This window comes from Chenopodium album, chromosome 6 (assembly GCF_948465745.1).
Source record: "Chenopodium album chromosome 6, dcCheAlbu1.1, whole genome shotgun sequence".
NCBI classification, from domain to species: Eukaryota; Viridiplantae; Streptophyta; class Magnoliopsida; order Caryophyllales; family Amaranthaceae; genus Chenopodium; species Chenopodium album.
In genome coordinates this window covers 52063199-52087315 of record NC_137839.1, presented here as the reverse complement: position 1 = coordinate 52087315, position 24117 = coordinate 52063199, and positions in this window count along the sequence as shown.

Below are 24117 nucleotides of genomic sequence, written 5' to 3'. Positions count from 1 at the left end.
TGATCCTTACATCATTAGCTTACCTAGCCTAAGAGTCACCACCATTTGACTCTTTTAAAAAATAATATATTTCCACACACTTAGCCTTTGCGGCTTAACTTTAGAATCACTATCACACACATCACATGTACATGACCAAATAGTCCTTCCCTTAGGAACCCTTTGTCATGAAATCTTAACACAACATTGAAGCATACTTTATCATAACAAAATCACTCATCAATCATAATCATCATTGCATCGAAGTATGAAGTGCTAAGCCTCCGTGCCTAAGTTACCTAAATACTTTCATTATCGAGTCAACTAGGATAGTTTAAGATGTTACAATCCGTGTATTGTGAGAGACAACGTTGACATATTAAGTTCATTCAACATGCATCTTTTAAAAAAACTTCACTTCGATTCTTTTTCGTGTCTTTATTTTTTGGGAGAAAGTTAGTACCCTCCACAAAAATGACGGAAAATTTTTGCTTTTTTTGCATTTTCGAGTCGCACGATCACAATACAATGCACACACTAGTCATGAGTCACACGTGTCATTTCACTTCGAGTCGAGTTAATCACAACGAGTCAAGTTTAAACCTTGAGTCGTGTCAAGTCAATGAGTCAAGCGACATTAAGCCTTAGGTCAACCCTAAAATAATTAAAGAGATTAGCAAGGTCCTATAGTCAAAGATAAATACAGGTGCATCCCAGCAGCAGCAAGAGCAGAATAGGGAAGACCCTACTCCAGCACCAGACGACAACATCTAGCGTCTAGCAATAGATTTCAGCGCCTAATGCTAGATCCCAGCGTCTGGAGACAGAGGCAAATCGCGGCGCTAGAGGCATTGCAGCGGCGACAGAACTCTAAGCCACTCAGAGCGGTCATTTCAACCTCTTTTGGCAATTTTGGGTTCCTTGGTGCGCCAGTTAGCCCTTATAAGCAATTTGACATGATTAAGTAGTCGGCTTGATTACAATCGCAATAAGTGATCGACCTAACGAAAGAACGTCTCACTTAGCTTAAAGTGCCTAAGCATTGGCTCATCGCAAGACATCGACATACTGGTTCATAAACAATAGAGGCACCGACATACTGGTTCATAAGCAACATAGACACCAACATACTGGTTCATAAACAACAGAGGCACCGACATAATGGTTCACAAGCAGCAAAAGCGCCGACGTACTAGCATAGCGGAAGCAAAGTTTAAGCGAGCTTTAAAGATCGACAAGCGTTGGTCTACAAAAGTTTTCTTCGGAATATTATCACAACAAACATTCATATCATCAAAGCTCTTTTGTTCAGAGACATGTGGACATATCATCAAGCTCTTTTGTTCAAAGACGCGTGGACATTTATTTCAAGCTCTTTTGTTCAGAGACGTGTGGACATTTGTTCAGAGACGTGTGGACATTTCTTTCAAGCTCTTTTGTTCAGAGACGCGTGGACATTTCTTTCAAGCTCTTTTGTTCAGAGACACGTGGAATTTCTTTCAAGCTCTTTTGTTCAGAGACGCGTGGGCATATCATTAAAAATCTCTATTGTTCAGAGACGAGGGAACATTAAAACAGCAGGATGGCGTTCCCTAGATTGTGGAAAGTTATCACAACAACAAATGCAGTAACAAATCGGTTACCCGTAGAGACGTGTGCTCGATGGTGCAAGATACGTGTTTCTTAACTCTCTTGTTTAACTATGCTAGTTTTGCAGGTATCGGCGTTACAAGAATGATTTAGGATCGCAGAATGTTCTGAATCATTCTCTTTCCCTATCGATACTTTGACTTTTGTTTTCGAAACTTACGTTTCTCCAAACTCAGTCAAAGTGGGGGCTTCTGTAGACACCCAAATGTGTCTCCCCAAAACCACACCTGGTGATGAGTACTTTTCACGTCGAATCATAATCGAATGAAGTGAAAGTGTGGAAAGTCTAGTGTTGCGGATATTTTAAATTTTTTTTCTTTTCTCTCTATTCTTGAAAATCTATTTTAAAGAAAACAGCCAATCCAGTTTGTTTGGTCCATAATAAGGGTCCAATAATGGTGTAGTTGGATGGGGCTTGAAAAGAGCTTTCCAACGATAGATTATAAGCCCAATTCCGATGAATAATGAGGAAGTTATGGCCAAATTACTAAACTGGGCCCGGTTTAAGCCTTATATACGGCCCAATGATCTAGAGGAGGGCCTAATATGGATTTATCATTCCTAATGCAATTAGGTTTGGTTTTAGTCTTCTAGATTCTTCTAGAAGGTTTTTTTCATTCCTAATTCAATTAGCATTGATAAATTGACTTTTGTTGACTTTTTAGAGTTTTAATCAGAATAAAAGAGTGTTTTTAAGGAAAATACAATTTTGTCCTTCTGTACGGTTAAATTTTATCTGAATTTAGAAAACCCGTGAAATAATTAATAAGCGCCTAACGGCATACATTAGCGCTTGGCGCTAATGTTCAGCGCCTGGCGCTAATTTCTTTTTTCCTCGTCGAAACTCTAATTTGTTTTTCTATCTTTTTGGCTGATTTTCTCTATAAATAGCCTCCTAAAATCTCCGTTTTTCATCAACAACTCTCTAATTCTCTTCTCTCTCTAAAGCTAAAGCTTATTCTCTCTCTATCTCTTTCTAAACCAACCCTTTTGCAAACAAAATTCCGCATTCACAAGATCTGGACACACCTAGCCAAGTTCGAAGTTGCCTTCGCCCTAGACGTGAAAGGTCTGATATTTCTGAGGGTTTGGTCCCTAATCTCTGTTTCAATTATTATTTAATTAAATTGTTTGATAATATTTTCCTTGAAGTTACTAACACGTGTATTTTGTTATTAGAAAGAGGTGCGAGGCATCCAAGTAAGTGTTTTAATGGTTTTATTGATATTATGATATAGAAATCATGCTTAGGTTGTTATTATGATTCCTAGTATCATGTTAGGATGCTTGATGTTTTGAATGACAACAATGATTCCTAGTATTATGTTTAGGGAAAAGGTTATAATATCAAATATGCTTATTATGTTTCTGTAGACACCTAAAAATGTCTCCCCAAAACCAAACCCGATGATGAACAACCTTTCACCGCCACTATTGGTCGGGTTTAGTATTTAATCCCGAGAGTGCTTAAAAAAAATCGTATTTTATTAAATTCATATTTTTGAACAGTCCATGGATTAGTCTTGATGTTTGGTAAAAGCATAGTTTTAATTTCAGCCCAAACTTATTAATTAATTTTTAGCCCAAACCTTTTTATTTTATTGTTTTATTATTTTTGGCCCAAACCCTTTATTTATTTTTATTTAATTATTTTCTTATTTTAGCCCGAATAATAAATGTCAGAAAAGGCCCGAATTTATCAATCGGCACTTAAAATGCCGAAGGAAATTAGGGTTAAAAATGTATTTAGACGGAAAAACAGGCTGGAATTTCCCGCGCCACGGCAGGTACCTACCGTGTCACGGTAATCCTTCCCGTCTGACGGTGGGATTTCCCGTGACACGGGAGGTCTGCCGTGACACGGGACATTCCGTGTCTTTTCCGCGTAAACCCTTAACGCGTTTTTTATTCCGTTTTCTGAAAATTTCCCGCGTCACACCAAAAATGTATCGTGTCATGGGAAAGTGTACCGTCTGACAGTAGAGCTTCCCGTGTCACGGTACAGTTTGACCGTGTCATGGGATACTTTTTTAGGGTTTTTATCATTTTAGGGTTCCGCGTGCTCCCTCGGCACATTTTCCCTATAAATACCCCCTCATTTCTGATGAACGGGGCACGGGGTAATTCTCTTATTTTATTTTCTCTCTTCTATGCTTTAGCCTAAACACTAGCCTACCCTTTTCACTTCAAAATTCCTTCTTCAAGTACTCAAAGGAGTCCATATTTTACTCGAGGTTCTGTCCTTAAGCCAAGGCGTGAAAGGTAGAACTGTTTGAGGGTTTGGCCCCCAAAATCAAATTTATTTTATTTAATTTAATTTAATTATTGTTTTATTATTTCCTTGAATTTACTAACTCGTTTATTATTTTGTAGTTGCAAACAAACAGAATCAAAGTAAGGATCATGCTCCTTTTGTTTTTATTATTTTTCTAACGATTTTATGTTGTTGGAATTGTGATTAAATTGGTTTTAATACTAAAGTTGTTCTATAATTATTATGATCACCATATTGCATGTTAAAGGGAATATGTAATTGAAAATCACGCGTAATAAGATAATTTGGACAACCGGTTGAGGATCCCTTTTAATCTTATTATTAATTGAAGTGATCACCAATTTTTTAGAATTATGTGCGCATTAATCTTAAACCAATTTAGTTAAATAATAGTTTGGAGCGAATTGGATATTTGTTTGTATGCCTTTGAGATCACAGGAATGCTTTTCAATATAAGAATCGAGTAGAGGCCAATACGGGCGAATGTGACTCCATGACTCACTTCGTACCATCATCCCCGATCCTCCTTTCGTGGTTCCGAACCATATGGAGTTAGTAATCTCATGGATTATGAATGGGGTGTAACCTTCATGGGTCAATCGTTGTTTCCTATCGTTGTCCTTTATCGTCGTTGCCTTTTATGATCCGTGAACGGTTTACAAGTTCCTAAAAAACTTGTTGGCGGCTCCCTACTTTATTTGTCCCTAATCGTTGTCCCTAATCGTAATGTCAATTCCCACTTCCTATGATTGCCAAGCATATTCACACATGCTTTTAACGTAGGCGCACTTCAAACAACGCCTACAATTTGGCGACTCCACTGGGGAGGATTCTTAATTATTTATCGATTTGAGTGATCGGTATTTAATTAAGATGAGTGGATAAGACTTGAAAGATTCTTGAAAAAATATTCCTGTGATTAATTTGGCATTTTTGCATCTGCATAGACGTTTTAATGTCGCATTCAGGTCTGTCCCGTAGGAAAAATTGGATAACTTGGTTGCGCGCGAAGGAAAACAGGGCACCAGTCAGAATTTCTGACGGCCGTGCCACGACAAAATCTGTCGTGTCACGGTACAGAGCACCGTTTGACGGTGCACAGTACCGTGATATGGGAACTTTTGCCGTGTCACGGCAGTCCTAAAATCGGTCCGGTGGCTTATTTTCTTTCCTCACAGTCGACTTCCTTCGATTTTTCTGAAAAAACGTATGTGTTCTACATGCGTCTTAGCCCTGGGGGATTTAAGCTCTATCAACCCAAAAACGCTCATGGCAATAAGGGTTCATCCGAGTTATTAAATCTACCCAAACCATGGAGTCGAGTTCAATTTCATCACGAACTCGCGGAGCCACCCGTTGGCATACACCTTCAAGGGAGGCTGCCTTGCTAACGCGTCCAAACTTTTAACCATGGTACCCTTTTGACACCCAAAGCTTGACCAATAGTTGAACATATCTTGACCCTAGGTTGCAAACTTTTTTTATATCATCGTGCCTAAATGCTATGTGGTTGTTTGGTGCTAACCCTCACGTGTTTGCTCTTTTGTTTAACCCATGACCGAGGGTTTTTATTCTCACATAGTAATTAGTACGGACCTAAAATCGGTTAAAATCTGAAAAAAATAACAAAACTGACCTGGAACTGCGCACCGTGTCACGGCATGTTCTGCCGCGCCACGGTGAACAGTGCCTTGACACGGGGATGTCTACCGTTTGACGATAGACTGCACCGTGTCACGACAGTCTGCACCGTGACACGGTGCCCAGGAAAGTGTCCTGTCAATCTTTCTTTTCGTTTTTTTTTTGTGCGAATGTTGTGTCCAGTTTTGTGTCGTGTCTAGCTATACAGTCAAAACACGCGTCTATAACCTCACTTAATCACTCACATATCGTGTTCACACATTTTTTTTAGTCGTGCACCATTTTTTTGACCGTATTTTAGTTAAGTCTCGTTTTTGTGTCGTTTTTTTTTCGGAGTAAGTCGGATGGTTTCCTCCCATGTATTTTTAATAATAAGTATTTTCTTTTTTTATTTTCTTTTTAATAAAAAAAGAACAAAAAATAATAAGTAGAGTTTCAAAATTGTAGATTTTTTAATAAAAAAATATTTTCTTTTTTTAATTTCTTTTTAATCCGGATAGGTTAAGGTTAAGTTTGGTCATTAAAGGTGTGTTTGTTTTGGTGTCACAACACTTGGTCAAGAAGCAGGGGTAGATTGTTACGGTTCGAGTCCATACCTCAACAACCTCTTATACCAAAGAGGCGTACAAGGAAACCACCTCAATCATCTCCACAAGATCCATCTCCAGTCTACTTTCAACCAATGGCCACTAAGGAAGACATTGAGAACCTCAACAGGACAATTGAAAGGTTGTCTGACATGATGCAAACACTCACCACTAGAGTCAGTACTGTAGAACAAGACAATCAAAACAATGTCACTAATGCTGCAATGGACAAGATTAAGGAACAGATGAGCAAGATTTTTGGAGAGTTCACTTATGTGGAACAGCCTGTCACCTCTTCGTCCATAAGAGAGAAACTTCCTAAGAAGTTTTCCACTGCTGACATTCCCAAATTAAAGCCTACTGATAATCCGCTTTTCCATTTGAAGGCTTTTTCTGCAACTATGGCTCTTAAGGGAGTAGATGTGACACTCTTCCCTACGGTGTTCTCTCTTTCCTTAGAGCATGCCTGTCAACAGTGGTTTTATTCATTGGAATCCAAACATGTCGCGACCTGGGAGGATGTTGCCGAAATCTTTATGAATCGTTACAAGTGTAACATCCAGGCCAAGACTTCTGAACGTGAACTCTCCATTCTCAAACAGAAAGAGAATGAAGACTTCACCACTTACCTAAGCAGGTGGGGGGAAACAGCTGCGCTCCTGGTGGATCCCCCCAAGGAGAAAGAAATGGTTTGCTTGTTCATTGCCAATCTGACTCATAAGTACAAGCAACACTTGAAGTTTCTGCCTCTGAATACCTTTGAAGCTGTATATGCTTTTGGAATCAATATCGAGGATGAACTGATGAAGTCTGTTGGTAGCAACAATAATAACAGCACTTGGAAAAACAAGAAGAACGACACTCCTTCTTCTTCGTCTTCTAAGCCCAATAATGCTACCAACAACATCAACATCAATGATGTGCTTGCCCTCAATGCTCCTCCTCAAAGATTCCAAAGGCAAAGGAGGGTTTACACGCCTTTGGGAATGACTTATGATGCTGCTTATGACCGTTTGCATGGTCAAGGATTGATTATGCCAATCGGACCATTTCTAGAACCTCGACCTGAGAATAGGACCGCTAGCTATGACCCCAGTGCTTATTGCAAGTTTCATCAAGGCAAGGGTCATAACACTGAGAAGTGTTGGAGGCTGAAGGATGCAATCCAAGACTTGATCGATGCTAATCAACTTCCTGTCCCTCCAGGGGGCAAGAAGCCTAACATTCAAACAGGTCCTCTTTCTGATTCTTTGGCTATCATGGGAGATGAAGTCTCCTTTGATCCGTCAATACTCATTCAACCTGTGAATGAACCTCTGCCGGAAGTTGTATTTATCTCAAGTACTGAAGAAGTGAATGGGATTTGGGATAGTGATGATGAAGACGTCTATCTCAAGGATATAGCATGTTCATCTCTTGGCACCAGTGAAGATGTTTGGGGGGACTTTGAGGTCAAGGTTCTCACCAGAAGTGGACGGTTGCAACAACCTAATCCACCTCCACCACAATCACATCCGATAGTTGATCCCATCGATCCTGTGAACAGCGATGTGGTCAAACAACTGCAAAAGACCAAGGTGGAGATAAACGTATGGAAGCTTTTGGCCACTTCCCACGAGCATCGAAAGGCTGTGATGAATGCTCTGGTGAAGATAGGAGTAGATGATGACATGACTCCTCAAGGACTGCTCAACTTTCTTACTACTGAATTGCCAAGTACTAGCAATCTAATTTCGTTTTCTGATAAGGATCTGCCCCCGGAATGGGACCAACATAATAAGGCCTTACACCTCACTGTGGTATGTAGGCAAATGAATGTTCCTATGAGCCTGGTTGATAATGGCTCCGCAATCAATGTGTGCCCACTCCGTACTTCAAAGAAGTTGGGCATAAAGAATGAAGAATTGACTCCCTCCACTCAAGGGATTCGCGCTTATGATAATACTCGCCGTAAAGCCGTGGGTACTATCATACTGAATATAACTATTGGGGCCATTGAACGTCGCACCAAATTTCAGGTGGTGGACATTAAGGCCTCTTTCAATCTGTTGTTAGGACGCCCTTGGCTTCAAGAGCTAAAGGCGATTCCATCATCGCTTCACTAGAAAGTGAAAGCCATAGTTGGAGGGGTTCTGATTGCTATCGATGCTTCTCTTATGCGCATTCAAGTTATTGATACCCCCATCGTCCATGTTGAACATGACGAAGAAGATGAAGATCTTTGGGGGTTTTCACTAGATGATGTTTTCGTGATTGAAGAGGAGGAAAAGTGCCATCTCGACTTCGATCCCTATTCAAACACCAGTATTAATGCCATTCTGAAGAAGTAAGGTCATTTCCCTGGAATGACCCTTGGACTCAAGAAGAAAATGGTTGAATCTTGGGGCCATCCTGGTGCACTCAAGAAGGATACTTTTTGCTTGGGATTCAAGCCAACAAAAGAAGATCTGAAACAAGCTTCATTGAAGATGAAGGCTCGCAATAATGCTCGAATCAAGAAGACGGAAATGGCCATGGATCCATATCCGTTCACCCTCAATGGCCAGTACATCAAAGAAGGGGAAGACTTCCCATGCTATGAATTCCCTGAGCCATTCGTCCATGATGGGATCCGTGAACCAGGATTCGAGGTGTTCCTCGATTGTGACTTCGTTGATGAAGACGAAGAGCTCTTCACAGACGAGAAGCCAGCTAGCCTGAACTCTGATGATCTAGGAATCAACCTTCTTTTTGGAATGGAGAAAAATGAGTCCAAGTCGGTCCGCAATGATAACTCCGAGCTTGTTCAAGCTGTCATAGCAAATAAGGATTTTGACCCCTCCGAGTTAATCGTCCAAGCTGACAACATTTCAAGGGGATGACGCAAGACATTGAGGATCACTACGCCGAGTGGAGAGAAGTTGGAAATAACCGCTGGCGAGGATCCTATGTTTGATGAGTTTGAGTCGTCTGGGTCCGAGTCCGAGTCTGAGTCTAAGTCTGTAGACGAGTCCTTAGAGTCTGAGGCCAACCCTCTTTCTGCTATAGAGTTCAACCTTGAGTCTCTTGTTAAGTCCTCTCTTTCTAGTCCTAATAATTCTGGTGAGGTCGCAGCCGACCTTGCCTCTCTTAATGTATTAGCCAATGAATTCAATAAAATGAGTACCTTTTCTTACAATGCGTGCCATTCCCCTAGCCCTAATCAATATTGCTTTGCTAATTATAAAAACGACAAAGAAATAATAAAGGCAATGGAAGAACAAGAAAATAAAACAGCAGTTATTGAAGATACAGAAACAGTTAACATTTCCAATGATACGACTGTTAAAGAAGTAAAAATTGGATTAACACTAAGTCAAGATGAACGCAAAGAGCTAATTAACTTGCTTAGTGAATTTGTTGATGTATTTACTTGGTCATACAAAGATATGCCAGGAAATGACAGGGATATAGCTCAGCATACGATACCACTCATTCCAGGTATGAAGCCTGTCAAACAAAAGCTGCGCCGTATGAAACCGGATATGGCTCTCAAAATCAAGGAAGAAATCAGGAAGCAGTTGGCCGCAGGTTTCATCAGAGTATCCAAATATCCAGAATTGATAGCAAATGTGGTTCCAGTTCCAAAGAAGGATGGAAGGGTCAGAATGTGTGTTGATTACAGGGATCTCAATAAAACAAGCCCAAAAGATGGGTTCCCTCTACCTCACATTGACATTCTGGTCGATAATACAGCAAACCATGCACTCCTGTCATTCATGGATGGTTACGCCGGATATAATCAGGTATTGATGGCCGAAGAAGACATGGAGAAAACCACATTCATCACGCAATGGGGGACATATTGCTATACGGTAATGCCATTCGGGTTGAAAAACGCGGGTGCCACCTATCAAAGAGCAGCTACAGCATTGTTACACGTTATGATGCACAAAGAGGTGGAGGTCTATGTCGATGATATGATCGTTAAGTCTTAAGATCGCCCAGGCCATATTATTGCACTTCGCAAGTTCTTTGAAAGACTCCGTAAGTACAACATGAGATTAAATCCACCAAAATGTGCATTCGGAGTCACGTCAGGCAAATTACTTGGATACATGATCAGTTCTCGAGGGATTGAAATAGATCCTACAAAAGTAAAGGCGATCATGGCCATGCCACCACCCAAAAATGAGAAGGAAATTCGAGGTTTCATTGGAAGGTTGCAGTATATAAGTAGGTTCATATGAAAGCTCACAGCGATATGTGAACCTATATTCAAGAAGCTCAAGAAGAATGTCCCAGTCACATGGGATGACTATTGCCAAAAGGCTTTCGACAAAATCAAAGAGTATTTGGCAAACCCACCCGTGCTAGCGCCAGCAATACCTGACTTTCCTCTTCGACTCTACCTTACGGTCACAAGAGAAACGATGGGGGCAATGCTAGCAAAAGAGATCGAAAGCAAGGAGAATGCAATCTATTACTTGAGCAAGAAACTTCAAGGATATGAGACGCGATACACACCACTTGAGAAGTAGTGTCTCGCACTTGTATGGGCCGCACAGAAACTAAGACATTACATGCTCACTCAAACAGTGCATGTCGTGTCCAAGATGGATCCTCTCAAATACTTGTTCGAAAAAGCAACACTCAACGGCAGATTATCAAGGTGGATAGTCAATCTTGCTCAGTTTGACTTGAGATTTGTGCCACAAAAAGCCATCAAAGGTTCTGCAGTTTCTGACTTCTTAGCAGACTTTCCGCTAGAAGAAGCTGAAAAAGAAGAAGATGAGTACTATTTCGATGGAGCTTCAAACCAAAAGGGATGTTGTGTAGGAGTCTTGCTCGTATCACCCGATGAAGAACACATCCCAATTTCCATGAAGCTCGACTTTGATGTCACCAACAATGCCGCAGAATATGAAGCATGCATTTTGGGGTTAGAAACAGCTGTCACCTTGGGAATTAAGAAACTCAGAATCTACAGTGATTCTTCACTAATCATTGACCAAATCTCCAAGAGATGGAAAGTAAGAAGTGAAAGTCTCGCTACGTATCAAGCTCATTTAGAAACTCTCACGGAGCAACTAGATGAAGTGGAGTATACGTATTTGCCAAGAGAAGAAAACCGATTCGCCGACGCACTAGCTAAATTAGCATCAATGGTGCGAATTCCAACTGATACAATCAGAATGCCACTGACCATAAAAAGAAGATATGAGCCGGCTTATGTTCACGTACTGGACGATGAACAAGAACCACAAGAAGAAGATGAAGAGCCATGGTATACAGACATCCTTAATTATGTGACAAGAGGAGAATACCCTCCTAATACTGATAAAAGGGCACGCCGTGCTTTGAGGCTCCTGGCCTCACAGTATGTGCTCATCAGGGGAGAACTCCACAAGAGAACTGCAATGGGAAGAAATCTCTTATGCATAGCCAAGAAAGAAGCACATAAAACCATGGAAAACCTTCATGCCGGTATATGTGGAACACACATGAATGCAAAGATGTTAGTCCAAAAGATTCAACGACAAGGTTACTATTGGACTACTATGGAGAGAGATTGTCACGAATATGTCAAGAAATGTATGAAGTGTCAAGTCTACGCAAACTTACAGCATGTTCCACCTTCGTTTCTCTACACGTATACTTCTCCATGGCCTTTCTCCACTTGGGGCATTGACATCATTGGAAAAATAACACCACCAGGACAAGGGGGGCATGAATTCATACTCGTAGCAATCGACTACTTCACCAAATGGGTCGAAGCTGCCTCATATGCCAAGCAGACGGCGAAACACGTAGCTCAATTTATTGAGAAAAATATCATATGCCGCTATGGGGTACCACATGAGATGATCAGTGATAATGGAACACATTTCCAAGCCGAATGCGCAGAATTATTACAGAAATATCATATCAAGCATCACAGATCGTCACCTTATAGACCTCAAACAAATGGTGCAGTCGAATCGGCCAACAAAAATGTGAAAACTATCATCGAAAAGATGATAGAAAATTACAAGGATTGCCCAAATAAGCTACATTTCGCCCTTTGGGGTTATCAAACCTCTGTTCGTACATCAACGGGGGCTACCCCTTTCTCTTTGGTCTATGGAGTTGAAGCTGTACAACCAATCGATCTCGAAATCCCTTCTCTTCGAATCGCATTGGAAAGCCAACTATATGAAGTCGACTGGATTAGAGCAAGATACGATGAACTGGTCTTACTTGATGAGAAACGCTTGGCAGCTTTGCATCATGTCCAAACCTACCAACAGCGTATGGCGCGACATTTTAATAAAAAAGTCAAGACCAGGAATATCAAAGAGGGTGACCTAGTACTTAAGGCACTTCGTAAAAATGTGTTAGATCGAAGAGGAAAATTCAGACCGAACTGGTCAGGCCCGTACATTGTTAAAGCCATCCTGTCTGGTGGAGCGGCACAATTGGTAGACATGGACGGTAACGGCTTCCATAATTTAACCAACTTGGATCAACTCAAGAAATCCTATGCCTAGTCGCATGGGTTCATGACCCAATAGAGCTACGTTTGGCCTGATTCCTTTTTAGGATACGTAGGCAACCCCTCAAGGGGGCCTGACAACTTTAAAAAATAAAAATCCTCCCTCTGTTGATCAAATATGCGCGTCAGTTCAGCATCGCGTCACGACTAAAAAAAAAAAAAAAAAAAGGAAATTGTCGTTACACGGGACATTCCACCGTGTCACGGTACTGTTCACCGTGACACAGTGGCCCTGAGCGAAAAAAAAAATTTGCCATGACGCAGGAATTTGTAACGTGTCACGGGTTTTTGTCACCGTGACACGGTGGAATTTCAGATTTTCCGTTTTTTTTAAGTGGCGCATTCGTTGCGAATTCATTGTTCTAGTTTTTTATTTTCGTTCTTCCATTGCGTCCGACTCCTTGACTCAGATAAATAAATAATAAATAAAAGTCATTGTAATTTTTATTTTTAAGGCTGAAATAAATGTGCTATTATTATTAAAATAAATGCGACTACAAGTATTGGCATCATATGCCTTATTTTAAATGAAAATTATAAATCATAAAAAGCAAAGCACTATTGATCTAATCTCTCTTCTCTTTAGGAACATCCTTCTCTTGGTCAATTAGGTCGGCATTCACCATTAATGTGTCTTTCGTAGCCCGAACCGTCACACCCCTAGTCGAACTTTCACCCCTTTCACCTTTCTTGATTTTTTCGGTTGTTTCTCCCTATACACCATCTTTTCTTTACCCTTTCCTTTCACATAATTCTTCTTTCTTGGCATTATAGGAGTCTTAAACTCAATCCCTTGTGTTCTCAGACCTAGACGATCTTTAGGAGGAGCTTTCTTATTTCCAAGACGACTCTTCACATCAGACTTGCGTGATCCGAATCGTTCCCTCCTACTTCTAGGGTTCAACCATGCCTTGTATGCACTAGATAAAGGAGGAGGAGCTTGGTCACTTGCAGAAACGGTCCACAAAGGTCTTCCAATCCAATAAGCCTCGTACTTGTGAACGTTACTTTCATGCAACGATACTTCACGAGGACTATCGTTATAGCGTGGAATTACTTGTTCAAGTCCATACTGCCGCATCAGTCGAGAAGGGCAATAAAAGGTCAGTTTTGAGATACTAGGAACACGGCAATATGGAGTATCATTCGTGCCAACCATCCTAGTAAGCCTCCACCAAGGCACCACCCAACGAATGGAAAATTCCCTCTTTGCAAAGAAATTTTTCCAATCTTCATACGACATGTTCGCAGAGTAATTCTTTTTCCACCGGACTAAGTCGTTAGGGCCATATTTTTCAACATCGTCGGGGGCTTCAAATAGTTCTAAGCGCTCCATCAACCAAATCTGCAAAAAAAGAAAGAGAAACAAATCAGTCAAAAAAAAAATTAAGCAGATTCCCGTGACACGGCAGGTTTCACCGTGTCACAGCAGACACCCACCGTGAAATGGTGCCTGTTTTGTGTCACGGGGGCTACTCGAAGCGTATTTTTACTGCAGTAGTACCAGAGAGCCCTTCCTGATGGCTTTCCGGTCAGCTTTTGCCTCATCAAGGCCACGAAATGTTTCTCCAAGGCACGTCGGCATAGGAGATCTTCCAGATTCGACATGCTCAAGCACAGACGCTAGACAAGCATGTCCTACTTTACCGTTTGCAAATAAAAGCTTGCTAAACATGCAAAAAATATATGCCCTTCTACGATATACATGATAAGACTCAGAGATAGGGCGATTAAAATATAGATTAGCAAGTTTTTCTAAGTCTACTTCATTACCACAAACAATTCTATTTAAATCAGGATCTGTTAGATTCAGATAGCGTTCAAAATCTTGGTAATAATATTCACGTAGGGTAGGCATGGCAATAAGATTTCTAGCAGGAAATCCAAAGATTGCGCCGAATTCCTCCGTCAAGGGACAGATTTCATCATAATCAAATTTGAAACAGTGTGTTTCTGGACTCCAATAATCTAATGCTGCCCTAAGAAAATCATGTTCAATAGCTACGTGTCGCAGGGCTAGCAAACCCCTGACATGAAATAATTCTAACTCTCTTTTTTCAGCATTGGACAAAGAATAAGACCAGTCGCGCAATGTATTATCAAAATTCTGAGACATGATTATTGAAATATGAAATTCTAAATTATTTTGTGTTTCGTAATTACGCATATCATGAATAAACTGGTCTTATTTTATAGCAAAAGCGCTCGAAACTGCCCAGAATTTATCTTTTCATACGCGTAAAACACACCACTGAGTAATACGCGTCCCGTGACACGGGAAGTTCCACCGTGTCACGGGAACTTTTGCTGTGACACGGTGCACAGTGCCGTGTCACGGCATTTCACGCGTTTTCTTTTTTCATCTTTTCCCGTATCTATCCGGATTTTTTATATTATTTTATCTTCACCATTTATTTTTCAATTTTTCTGAGAGTTTTATTTCTAATAAAATTCTCACCTTTTTTTATCTATATTCTTATTATTATTATTATCTTTATTTTATTTATTTATTTATTGATCACTTTAAGATTTTATTTCTTTATCAATTTATTTATTTTTTGTCTTTTTATTTCTTTTTCTTTTGGGGAAGGTAATTTCATTTATTTATTTTATTTCTTTATCATTTTATTTATTTTTGCTTGTCTTTTTATTTCTTTTTCTTTTGGGGAAGGTCGGTACCCTCCATTACTCCACTTATGTTTTTTTTGTCGCGTCATTAATAAATACACAATCACACACAAGGAGTTTCAAGCACACACTAACACACAATAATAAATACATAAACCGTGAATAATGTACAAAAGAGTCGTAATAAATAAACATGTCAAGTGTCATCATAGTATGTACAAATAAAAACCCTTGGTCAAAAGTCTCTAGAGCCAGAATCAGTATCATCTCCACCCTGCGCATATGGGAACGGTGAGCCGAAGAGTCCCTCCAGCATCCGAGTACGGGGAGTAGTGTCCCTACTAGTCCCTGTAAACCCAGCAGTAGTCAAACTCAAGGCAGGACCCGTCCAGCCGGAAAACGGTGTAGACTGGCCCAAAGACACTGGAATCGTCGGTGAAGGCATCGTCCCATACATCGAAACTGAGAACAAGCCCGACACCGGTGGAGGAATCCCGGACAATGGAGCTGAAAATGAACCAGGATCCAAGGGAGTCAAAACAGACCCAAGCTCAGGCTGTGGAGGCTGTGAAAACGACTGTCGCTGCCCCTGACTCTGGCCCGGAAAGCGCTGGGAAGATTGAGGCTGCTGCCACTGAGCCTCCTGAAACGGCTGAGTAGTCTGAGGCTCTCGCTGAGAATGAGAACACCGGTGAACCTCAGGAGATCGTCTACCATGACCAAGCTCCTCCTCGTCCAAGCCTCTGTGCCTCGAGCGCGAGCGGGACCTCCGTTGCTCCTGAAAGATACAAAATCAAAAGGTGTCAACAATGCAAAATAAAACAAATGGTGGAAGTAAAAAAAAATGAATGATACCTCAAGAACGTCGCTAGAGCTCCGACAACTCGCACCACGCCGAAGCTTGATGGTGCAATACTTCAGGGCGTCAACCAGCTTCATGAGTCCCATCATCTCCGGGCGGTTAGGCTGAGGATAAAACAAAGAAAAGTCAGTAACAAGCAGTGTTAAAAGGATGAATAATGCATCAAAGAAAACTCACCGGCTCAAAGACCTCGGGCAGAGACTCCTGCGCTTGTCTGTAACCCTCTGGCGCGTCAGCAATATGGTCCTCGGTGATACCAATCGGCCCTGGATAGCGGACAGACTGAGGAGGAATCTCGATCCTCCCCACATGGCGAATAGTCGTCTGAAAATATGATCGAATAATCAAGTTATTCGACTATTTAAAATAGAGACTAGTGAAGAAGATCCTCAAAAGAAATCATACCTAGGGAAGACGGGGTGGAGGAGCCAGAGAGGGAAGCAAGTCCCGTGCATAGTCACTCTCCATGTGTACAAGCTCCTGCCATGGAAAAGTATAGTGCTCTCCCCTGTTGATCAACTCTCTGATCAAGCGTGAGTCCAGCATCGACTCTGGTGGAGATGAGGGCACCACAAAGCGATCGTCGCTATGCTGACGAACGACTCGCTCCCCCAAATACCAGACAAAGCGTTCGGTACCAACCAAAATGGTACGGTGCGCTGAAAGACACAAGGCCTCAGGTAGATCAGTCATCCCGGCCCAAGGACGATACTGGACATCAATGGCAACCTGAAAACCATAAAAAGTTGGCGTGAAACAACGGAAACAACGTCAGAAGGAAAAAGGCAACAAAACTAGTCCTTACGCCAAAAGAAGAGGTGCCTCGGCATAGTAGCCCACGCAGTGCAGGGACGGACTCCACTCGCGACTCTCCTCGATCACACCAGCTGGCCCTGACGGGGAAATCATGGACTGCTCCACGACGCCGGCGAGGAGCCAAGCCTGGGAAGTACTCGTAGAACCATAGCTGCGATGAAAAGTAATCTTTAGCACATGAGTCAAACAAATTAAAGTGAAACAAAAAGGGAAAAGATCATCACCTCTACGACTCTCCACAAACCATAAACGGTGATGGGATACTCGTCATTCAGCTGCCGACAGCTATGATGTAGCGATAAGAGAAGATCGGCGTATCCAAGGCTGGCCCAGCTATAGGATCCTATCTCATGGATCCTAACCAAAGCAGGGAGGTAGCAAAGGAGTACGCGTGAACTCCTATCAGGAGAAAGGGTCATACAGATTAGGATCAGGATGAAGATCCGCACTCGCTGCTCAGTTGTCGTATCCTCCATGTCGAAGCCACGAGCTAAAACTAAAGCCAGCTCCGATCGTCCGCTCCTAGGACCACCTCGAGACACTGGTCGGGTCCTGATGTGCTGAACGATCGGACCCAACAAATCAGCTGCCCGAGCCGATCCCCAAGACAGATCAGACATCTGAGCTACAGCCCGGTCGGTGAAGCGCAGCCCGCTAATCATACTGAAGTCTAGAGGGGTCACCGCATCTCCCCCCAAGTAAAATGAAAAGTGTTGGTAGTATCCCAGAAATACACCAACAATGCGCGAACGACCGTCGCACCGCAACCCCGGGGGCTGCGAAACCCTACAACCGCCGTATAGAACCAGCCGATTCCCATAGGGCGTTCGTAGCAGGATCCCTCGTAATGATCTGGTGAAGTCGAGGGATCAAATCGCCGGCTCCAGAACCATGGTGGCGAAGCGTGCCATCGAATATGCCGGAGAGTGGGCGATGAGAGACATGGTTTTCACGGCAGAAAACCAACTGGTCTGGAGTCCACGGAGGTGGAACCCACCTAACCCTACTCGTAGAAGCCCGAGGCTCGGACTCTAAGACATCGTCGTCCATGCCCTCAGGGACAGTGGGAGTGTCCTCCCAAAAAGCCCGACGCCGGCCGTGGGTAGAAAGATCGCAATCTCGTCGCCTAGGCATGCTATTATAAAAATCTAAATGCTTAGCATCATTTCCTAAGACATTTAATTCAAGCTGCATATTTATAAAAATAAAAATCTAAATACTTGGCATCATTTCCTAAGTTATTTAGTTATTTATTGAATTATATGCTAAATTTTTACCTCCAGGCTAAAAATTTGCAAAATTATGGTATTTAGTTTCTCCATGACAAACTAATACTACAGTTCTCCTAGCCGCATGATATTATGTTCTCCATGACAATATAGTACATACGCAAAATATGTTTCGAAGTTGCACAAAAACAATGAATCAACATATCATGAAATACTTCACAAGGTTAACCACCATTTTTTTCATCATTTCAAGAAGGAACATGAACATCATTTCACAAAGTAGTACCCAAAAATGGTGATTTGCTCAATTCTCCATCAAATCATGAAATTTTTGTCTCAAATTTCTCACAAACACACATACATACATATACAAGTAAAATCATGGCAAGAATTTCAACATAAAACCTCAAAATCAAAAAATCCCCAAATTGATTTTTTAAGGGTTTTTCATGAAATTACTTATTTGAAGCAAATTCGAGACAAAAATCAAAGGAAACTTACATGAATGCTTGTAGAGGGTCGAAAATGAGGAAAATAGCAAGAAATTAGAGCAAAATTGGTGGAAATTTGAGCTCCAAAAGCTCGAAAAACTTCGAAGATCTACGCAGCCGTCGTGATGTGGTTGAGCTTTGCCGCGGCTCAGTGGAAGATCGACGTGTCACGGGGAGAACAGAGGTTGCCGGAGCCCTGTTGTGCAGCAGCAGCACCGACGAACAACAGCAACAACAGCAGCGAATAACATTAGCAGCAGCTCGCAGCAGAAGCAAAAATAAAAAGAAGAAAGAAAAAAAAAAAAAAGAACCGTTGTGTCACGGTTGCCGTTACCGTGTCACGGTGAGGCCGGACGACCGTCGGTTGCCTTATTCGTGGCGCGGCGATTTGTGTGAGCAAGAAGATGAAAATGGAGAAGTTAAAAGGAGAAGACGAGCAAGGAAATGGCGAAATGGTGAAAGAAGTGATGCAGAAGTGTGAATTTAAAGCCAAAAAAAAGTAACCGTTACGCACCCCGTTCACCGTGCCACGGTTACCGTTATCGTGTAACGGTACACTGATGACGTTGCGCGCTGATTCGTGCGTTGACCGATTCAAACAGCAAAAAATAAATAAATAATAAAAAATATATAAAACATTCCCGTGACACGGGATTTCATCCTGTCTGACGGGAGAAGTTCCCGTGTCGCGGCAAATATGTGACGTGGCACGGCAGCTCTGCTCATTGTCAGCGAATATTCCTGGCGTTTTTGACCAGTTTGAATGATTTTTCGAGGTTATTGGGCGCTGGAATTACGCGGAAAATTCTAACTGATACTTAAAGGGGACTAAAATTACCATTTTTACCCCTGACAAGCATCAAAATCTATTTTTTCGGCATGTTAAGCACCTAATATGCTCGGATAATCGGCATAAAATTGTGAATCATATGCGGCCCACGTTCGGGGATAATCGAACCCTTATACACTTACAAATTTCAGCAATCGTCGGCTTTCCTCAGGCTTGGAAAGCATTATCGGTGGATTTTTCTTCAAGTATAGAAAACCGCCAAGTCGGCTTTCCTCAGGCTTGGAAAGCGTTATTAGTGGATTTTTTCTTCAAGTATAGAAAACCGCCAAATTTCTAAGTCGGCTTTCCTCAGGCATGGAAAGCATTATCGATGGATTTTTCTTCAAGTATAGAAAACCGCCAAATTCCTTTGTCGGCTTTCCTCAAGCATGGAAGGCATTATCGGTGGATTTTTTCAAGCATAGAATGACACCAAATTCGTTTATCGACTTTCCTCGGGCATGGAAAGTATTATCCGGTAGCTTTCTTCAGGCTTAGAAAACTACCAAACTCTTCAGTCGGCTTTCCTCAAGCATGGAAAGCATTTCAACAAATGTCACTCGGTGGATTCCTTCAAGCTTAGGAAGCTGCCAAATTCGTTTGTCACCAATACATGGGTGCCAGATACATATTCTATCCCTTTACTCTTTTATCTGTAGAACTAACATTTTTCTGCAGGTATCGGCGTATACAGAGTGATTTAGGATCGCAGAACGTCTTAAATCATTCTCCGTCCCTATCGGCTACTTTGACTATCGTTTTCGAAACTGACGTTTCTACAAACTCAGTCAAAGTGGGGGCTTCTGTAGACACCTAAAAATGTCTCCCCAAAACCAAACCTGATGATGAACAACCTTTCACCGCCACTATTGGTCGGGTTTAGTATTTAATCCCGAGAGTGCTTAAAAAAAATCGTATTTTATTAAATTCATATTTTTGAACAGTCCATGGATTAGTCTTGATGTTTTGTAAACTTATTAATTAATTTTTAGCCCAAACCTTTTTATTTTATTGTTTTATTATTTTTAGCCCAAACCCTTTATTTATTTTTATTTAATTATTTTCTTATTTTAGCCCGAATAATAAAAGTCAGAAAAGGCCCGAAATTATCAATCGGCACTTAAAATGCCGAAGGAAATTAGGGTTAAAAATGTATTTAGACGGAAAAATAGGCTGGAATTTCCCGCGCCACGGTAGGTTCCTACCGTGTCACGGGAATCCTTCCCGTCTGACAGTGGGATTTCCCGTGACCCGGGAGGTCTGCCGTGACACGGGACATTCCGTGTCTTTTCCGCGTAAACCCTTAACGCGTTTTTTATTCCGTTTTCCGAAAATTTCCCGCGTCACACCAAAAATGTACCGTGTCACGGGAAAGTGTACCGTCTAACGGTAGAGCTTCCCGTGTCACGGTACAGTTTGACCGTGTCACGGGATACTTTTTTAGGGTTTTTATCATTTTAGGGTTCCGCGTGCCCCCTCAACACATTTTCCCTACAAATACCCCCTCATTTCTGATGAACGGGGCACGGGGTAATTCTCTTATTTTATTTTCTCTCTTCTATGCTTTAGCCTAAACACTAGCCTACCCTTTTCACTTCAAAATTCCTTCTTCTAGTACTCAAAGGAGTCCATATTTTACTCAAGGTTCTGTCCTTCAGCCAAGGCGTGAAAGGTAGAACTGTTTGAGGGTTTGGCCCCCAAAATCAACTTTATTTTATTTAATTTAATTTAATTATTGTTTTATTATTTCCTTGAAGTTACTAACTCGTTTATTATTTTGTAGTTGCAAACAAACAGAATCAAAGTAAGGATCATGCTCCTTTTGTTTTTATTATTTTTCTAACGATTTTATGTTCTTGGAATTGTGATTAAATTGGTTTTAATATTAAAGTTGTTCTATAATTATTATGATCACCATATTGCATGTTAAAGGGAATATGTAATTGATAATCACGCCTAATAAGATAATTTGGACAACCGGTTTAGGATCCCTTTTAATCTTACTATTAATTGAAGTGATCACCAATTTTTTAGAATTATGTGTGCATTAATCTTAAACCAATTTAGTTAAATAATAGTTTGGAGCCAATTGGATATTTGTTTGTATGCCTTTGAGATCACAGGAATGCTTTTCAATATAAGAATCGAGTAGAGGCCAATACGGGCGAATGTGACTCCATGACTCACTTCGTACCATCATCCCCGATCCTCCTTTCGTGGTTCCGAACCATATGGAGTTAGTAATCTCATGGATTATGAATGGGGTGTAACCTTCACGGGTCAATCGTTGTTGCCTATCGTTGTCCCTTATCGTGGTTGCCTTTTATGATCCGTGAACGGTTTACAAGTTCCTAAAAAACTTGTTGGCGGCTCCCTACTTTATTTGCCCCTAATCGTTGTCCCTAATCGTAATGTCAATTCCCACTTCCTATGATTGCCAAGCATATTCACACATGCTTTTAACGTAGGCGCACTTCAAACGACGCCTACAGCTTCCTTCGATGCTTCCTATATTCTTTCCTAATATTCATGTTAGTGTCATGTTAGGACTAAAGCTTTGATTTTTGATGTTTAGTGACATGCTAAGGTTTGTTATTAATCTTTTTAGTATCATGCCTAGGATCTTGCTAATATTATTATGCTTTATTATTATTATGATTATGACTATTTTAATTATTATTATTATTATTATAATTGTTTTGATTATTAATATGTTGCTTGATATTTATTGTTATTGCTTGATCACACCTTTTATGCATGTTTAAAGGGAATTGATACTTGTAATCACGCTTAATAAGATAATTAATAATCTTGTTTAGGGTTAATTTGATTATAATTCAAGTGATCTCCAATAATAGATTTATTTGTGCATTAATATTCAACCAACATAGATTAATCAGGTTTAGGGTTAACCTATTGATTGCATGTTAGTCAGAAAGTGCACATGAATACAATCAGAATAAAGTAGAGGCATATTATTAGGGCAGGTTTAATCTCTTTTAGGTTAGATTTGTACCTTCATCCCCGAACTACTAGTCATGGTTCCAGACGTATTGGAGTTGACGATCTCCTGGATCGTTAAGGGGTGTAACCTTCACCTCGTGAACGGTTTAAAAGTTACTAAAAATTATTGGCGACGCTTTTGCTCTAGCTTCCTTCCTTTTGGACGCCACCATGCTTAAGTGTATGATCACAGTGGGATTCAAGTTTGGGATAATACTTGAAATTTTCCCTACACCAACGATATATTATAAGCCCAATTTCGATGAATAATGAGGAAGTTATGACCAAATTACTAAACTGGGTCCGGTTTGATATTTATATGCGACCCAATGATCTAAAGGAGGGCCTATTATTGATTTATCATTCCTAATGCGATTAGGATTGATTATAGTTTTCTAGAATATTCTAGAAGGTTCTTTTTAATCCTAATTTGATTAGCATTGATAAATTGACTTAATTGACTTTTAAGAGTTTTAATTAGAATAATAGAAGTGCTTTTAAGGAAAATACAGTGTTACCCTCTCCTACGCTTAAATTTTATCAAAATAAGAAAACGCGTGGAAAACTATTTGCAGCGCGATACGACATGTATGTCGCCTGGCGACAAACCTGGCGTATGGCAACAGCTCTGTCGTCTGGCGACAAGCGCATGTTTGGCGCTGCAGTCGTGTTTTATTCTTTTCGAAACTCTGATTCGTTTTTATCATATCCGACTGATTTTCCCTATAAATAGCCTCCTAAAACCTCCGTTTTCAATCACCAACTCTCATCAAGAATTTCTTGATATCTCTCTCTCTCTCTCTTTTCTAAACTAGCCTTTTCTTATACAAAATTCCGCATTCACAAGATATAGACACACCTAGCCAAGTTCGAAGTTGCCTTTGCCCTAGACGTGAAAGGTTTTAATTTCTGAGGGTTTGGTCCCAAATCTCTCTTTCAATTATTTAATTTAATTGTTGATTTTATATTTTCATTGAAGTTACTAATGCGTGTATTTTGTTATTAAAAAGAGATACGAGGCATCCAAGTAAGTGCTTTAATTGTTTGTATTGATATTATGATATAGAAATCATGTTTAGGTTGTTATTATGATTCCTAGTGTCATGTTAGAGTGTTTTGGTCTACCTAGTGTCATGCTAGGGTGTTTTAATCTTCCTAGTGTCATGTTAGGGTGTTTTATTCTTCCTAGTATCATTTTTAGGGTAAAGGTCATAATATCAAATATGCTTATTATAATTTCTGTGATGCTTCCTATTCTCTTTCCTAATATTCATGTTAGTATCATGATAGGTTATGTATTTTATCTTTATTGTTTGGTGACATGTTAGGGTTTGTTATTAATCTTTTTAGTATCATGCCTAGGATCTTGCTATTATTATGCTTTAACATGATTATTATAATTATGATTTAGGGCCTGTTCTCTTGCGTTGAAATTCAGTTCAGTTTAGTCCAGTTCAGTTCAGTTCAGTTCAGTTCAGCTCAGTTCAGTTCAACTCAACTCAGTTCAGTTCAGTTCAGTTCAGTTCAGCTCCTAATTTCCTTCTCTTATAAAATATTCATTTCACTTCAATTCAGTTTAGTTCAGCTCAGTTTAGTTCAGCTCAGTTCAGTTCAGTTCAGCTAAGTTCATTCAA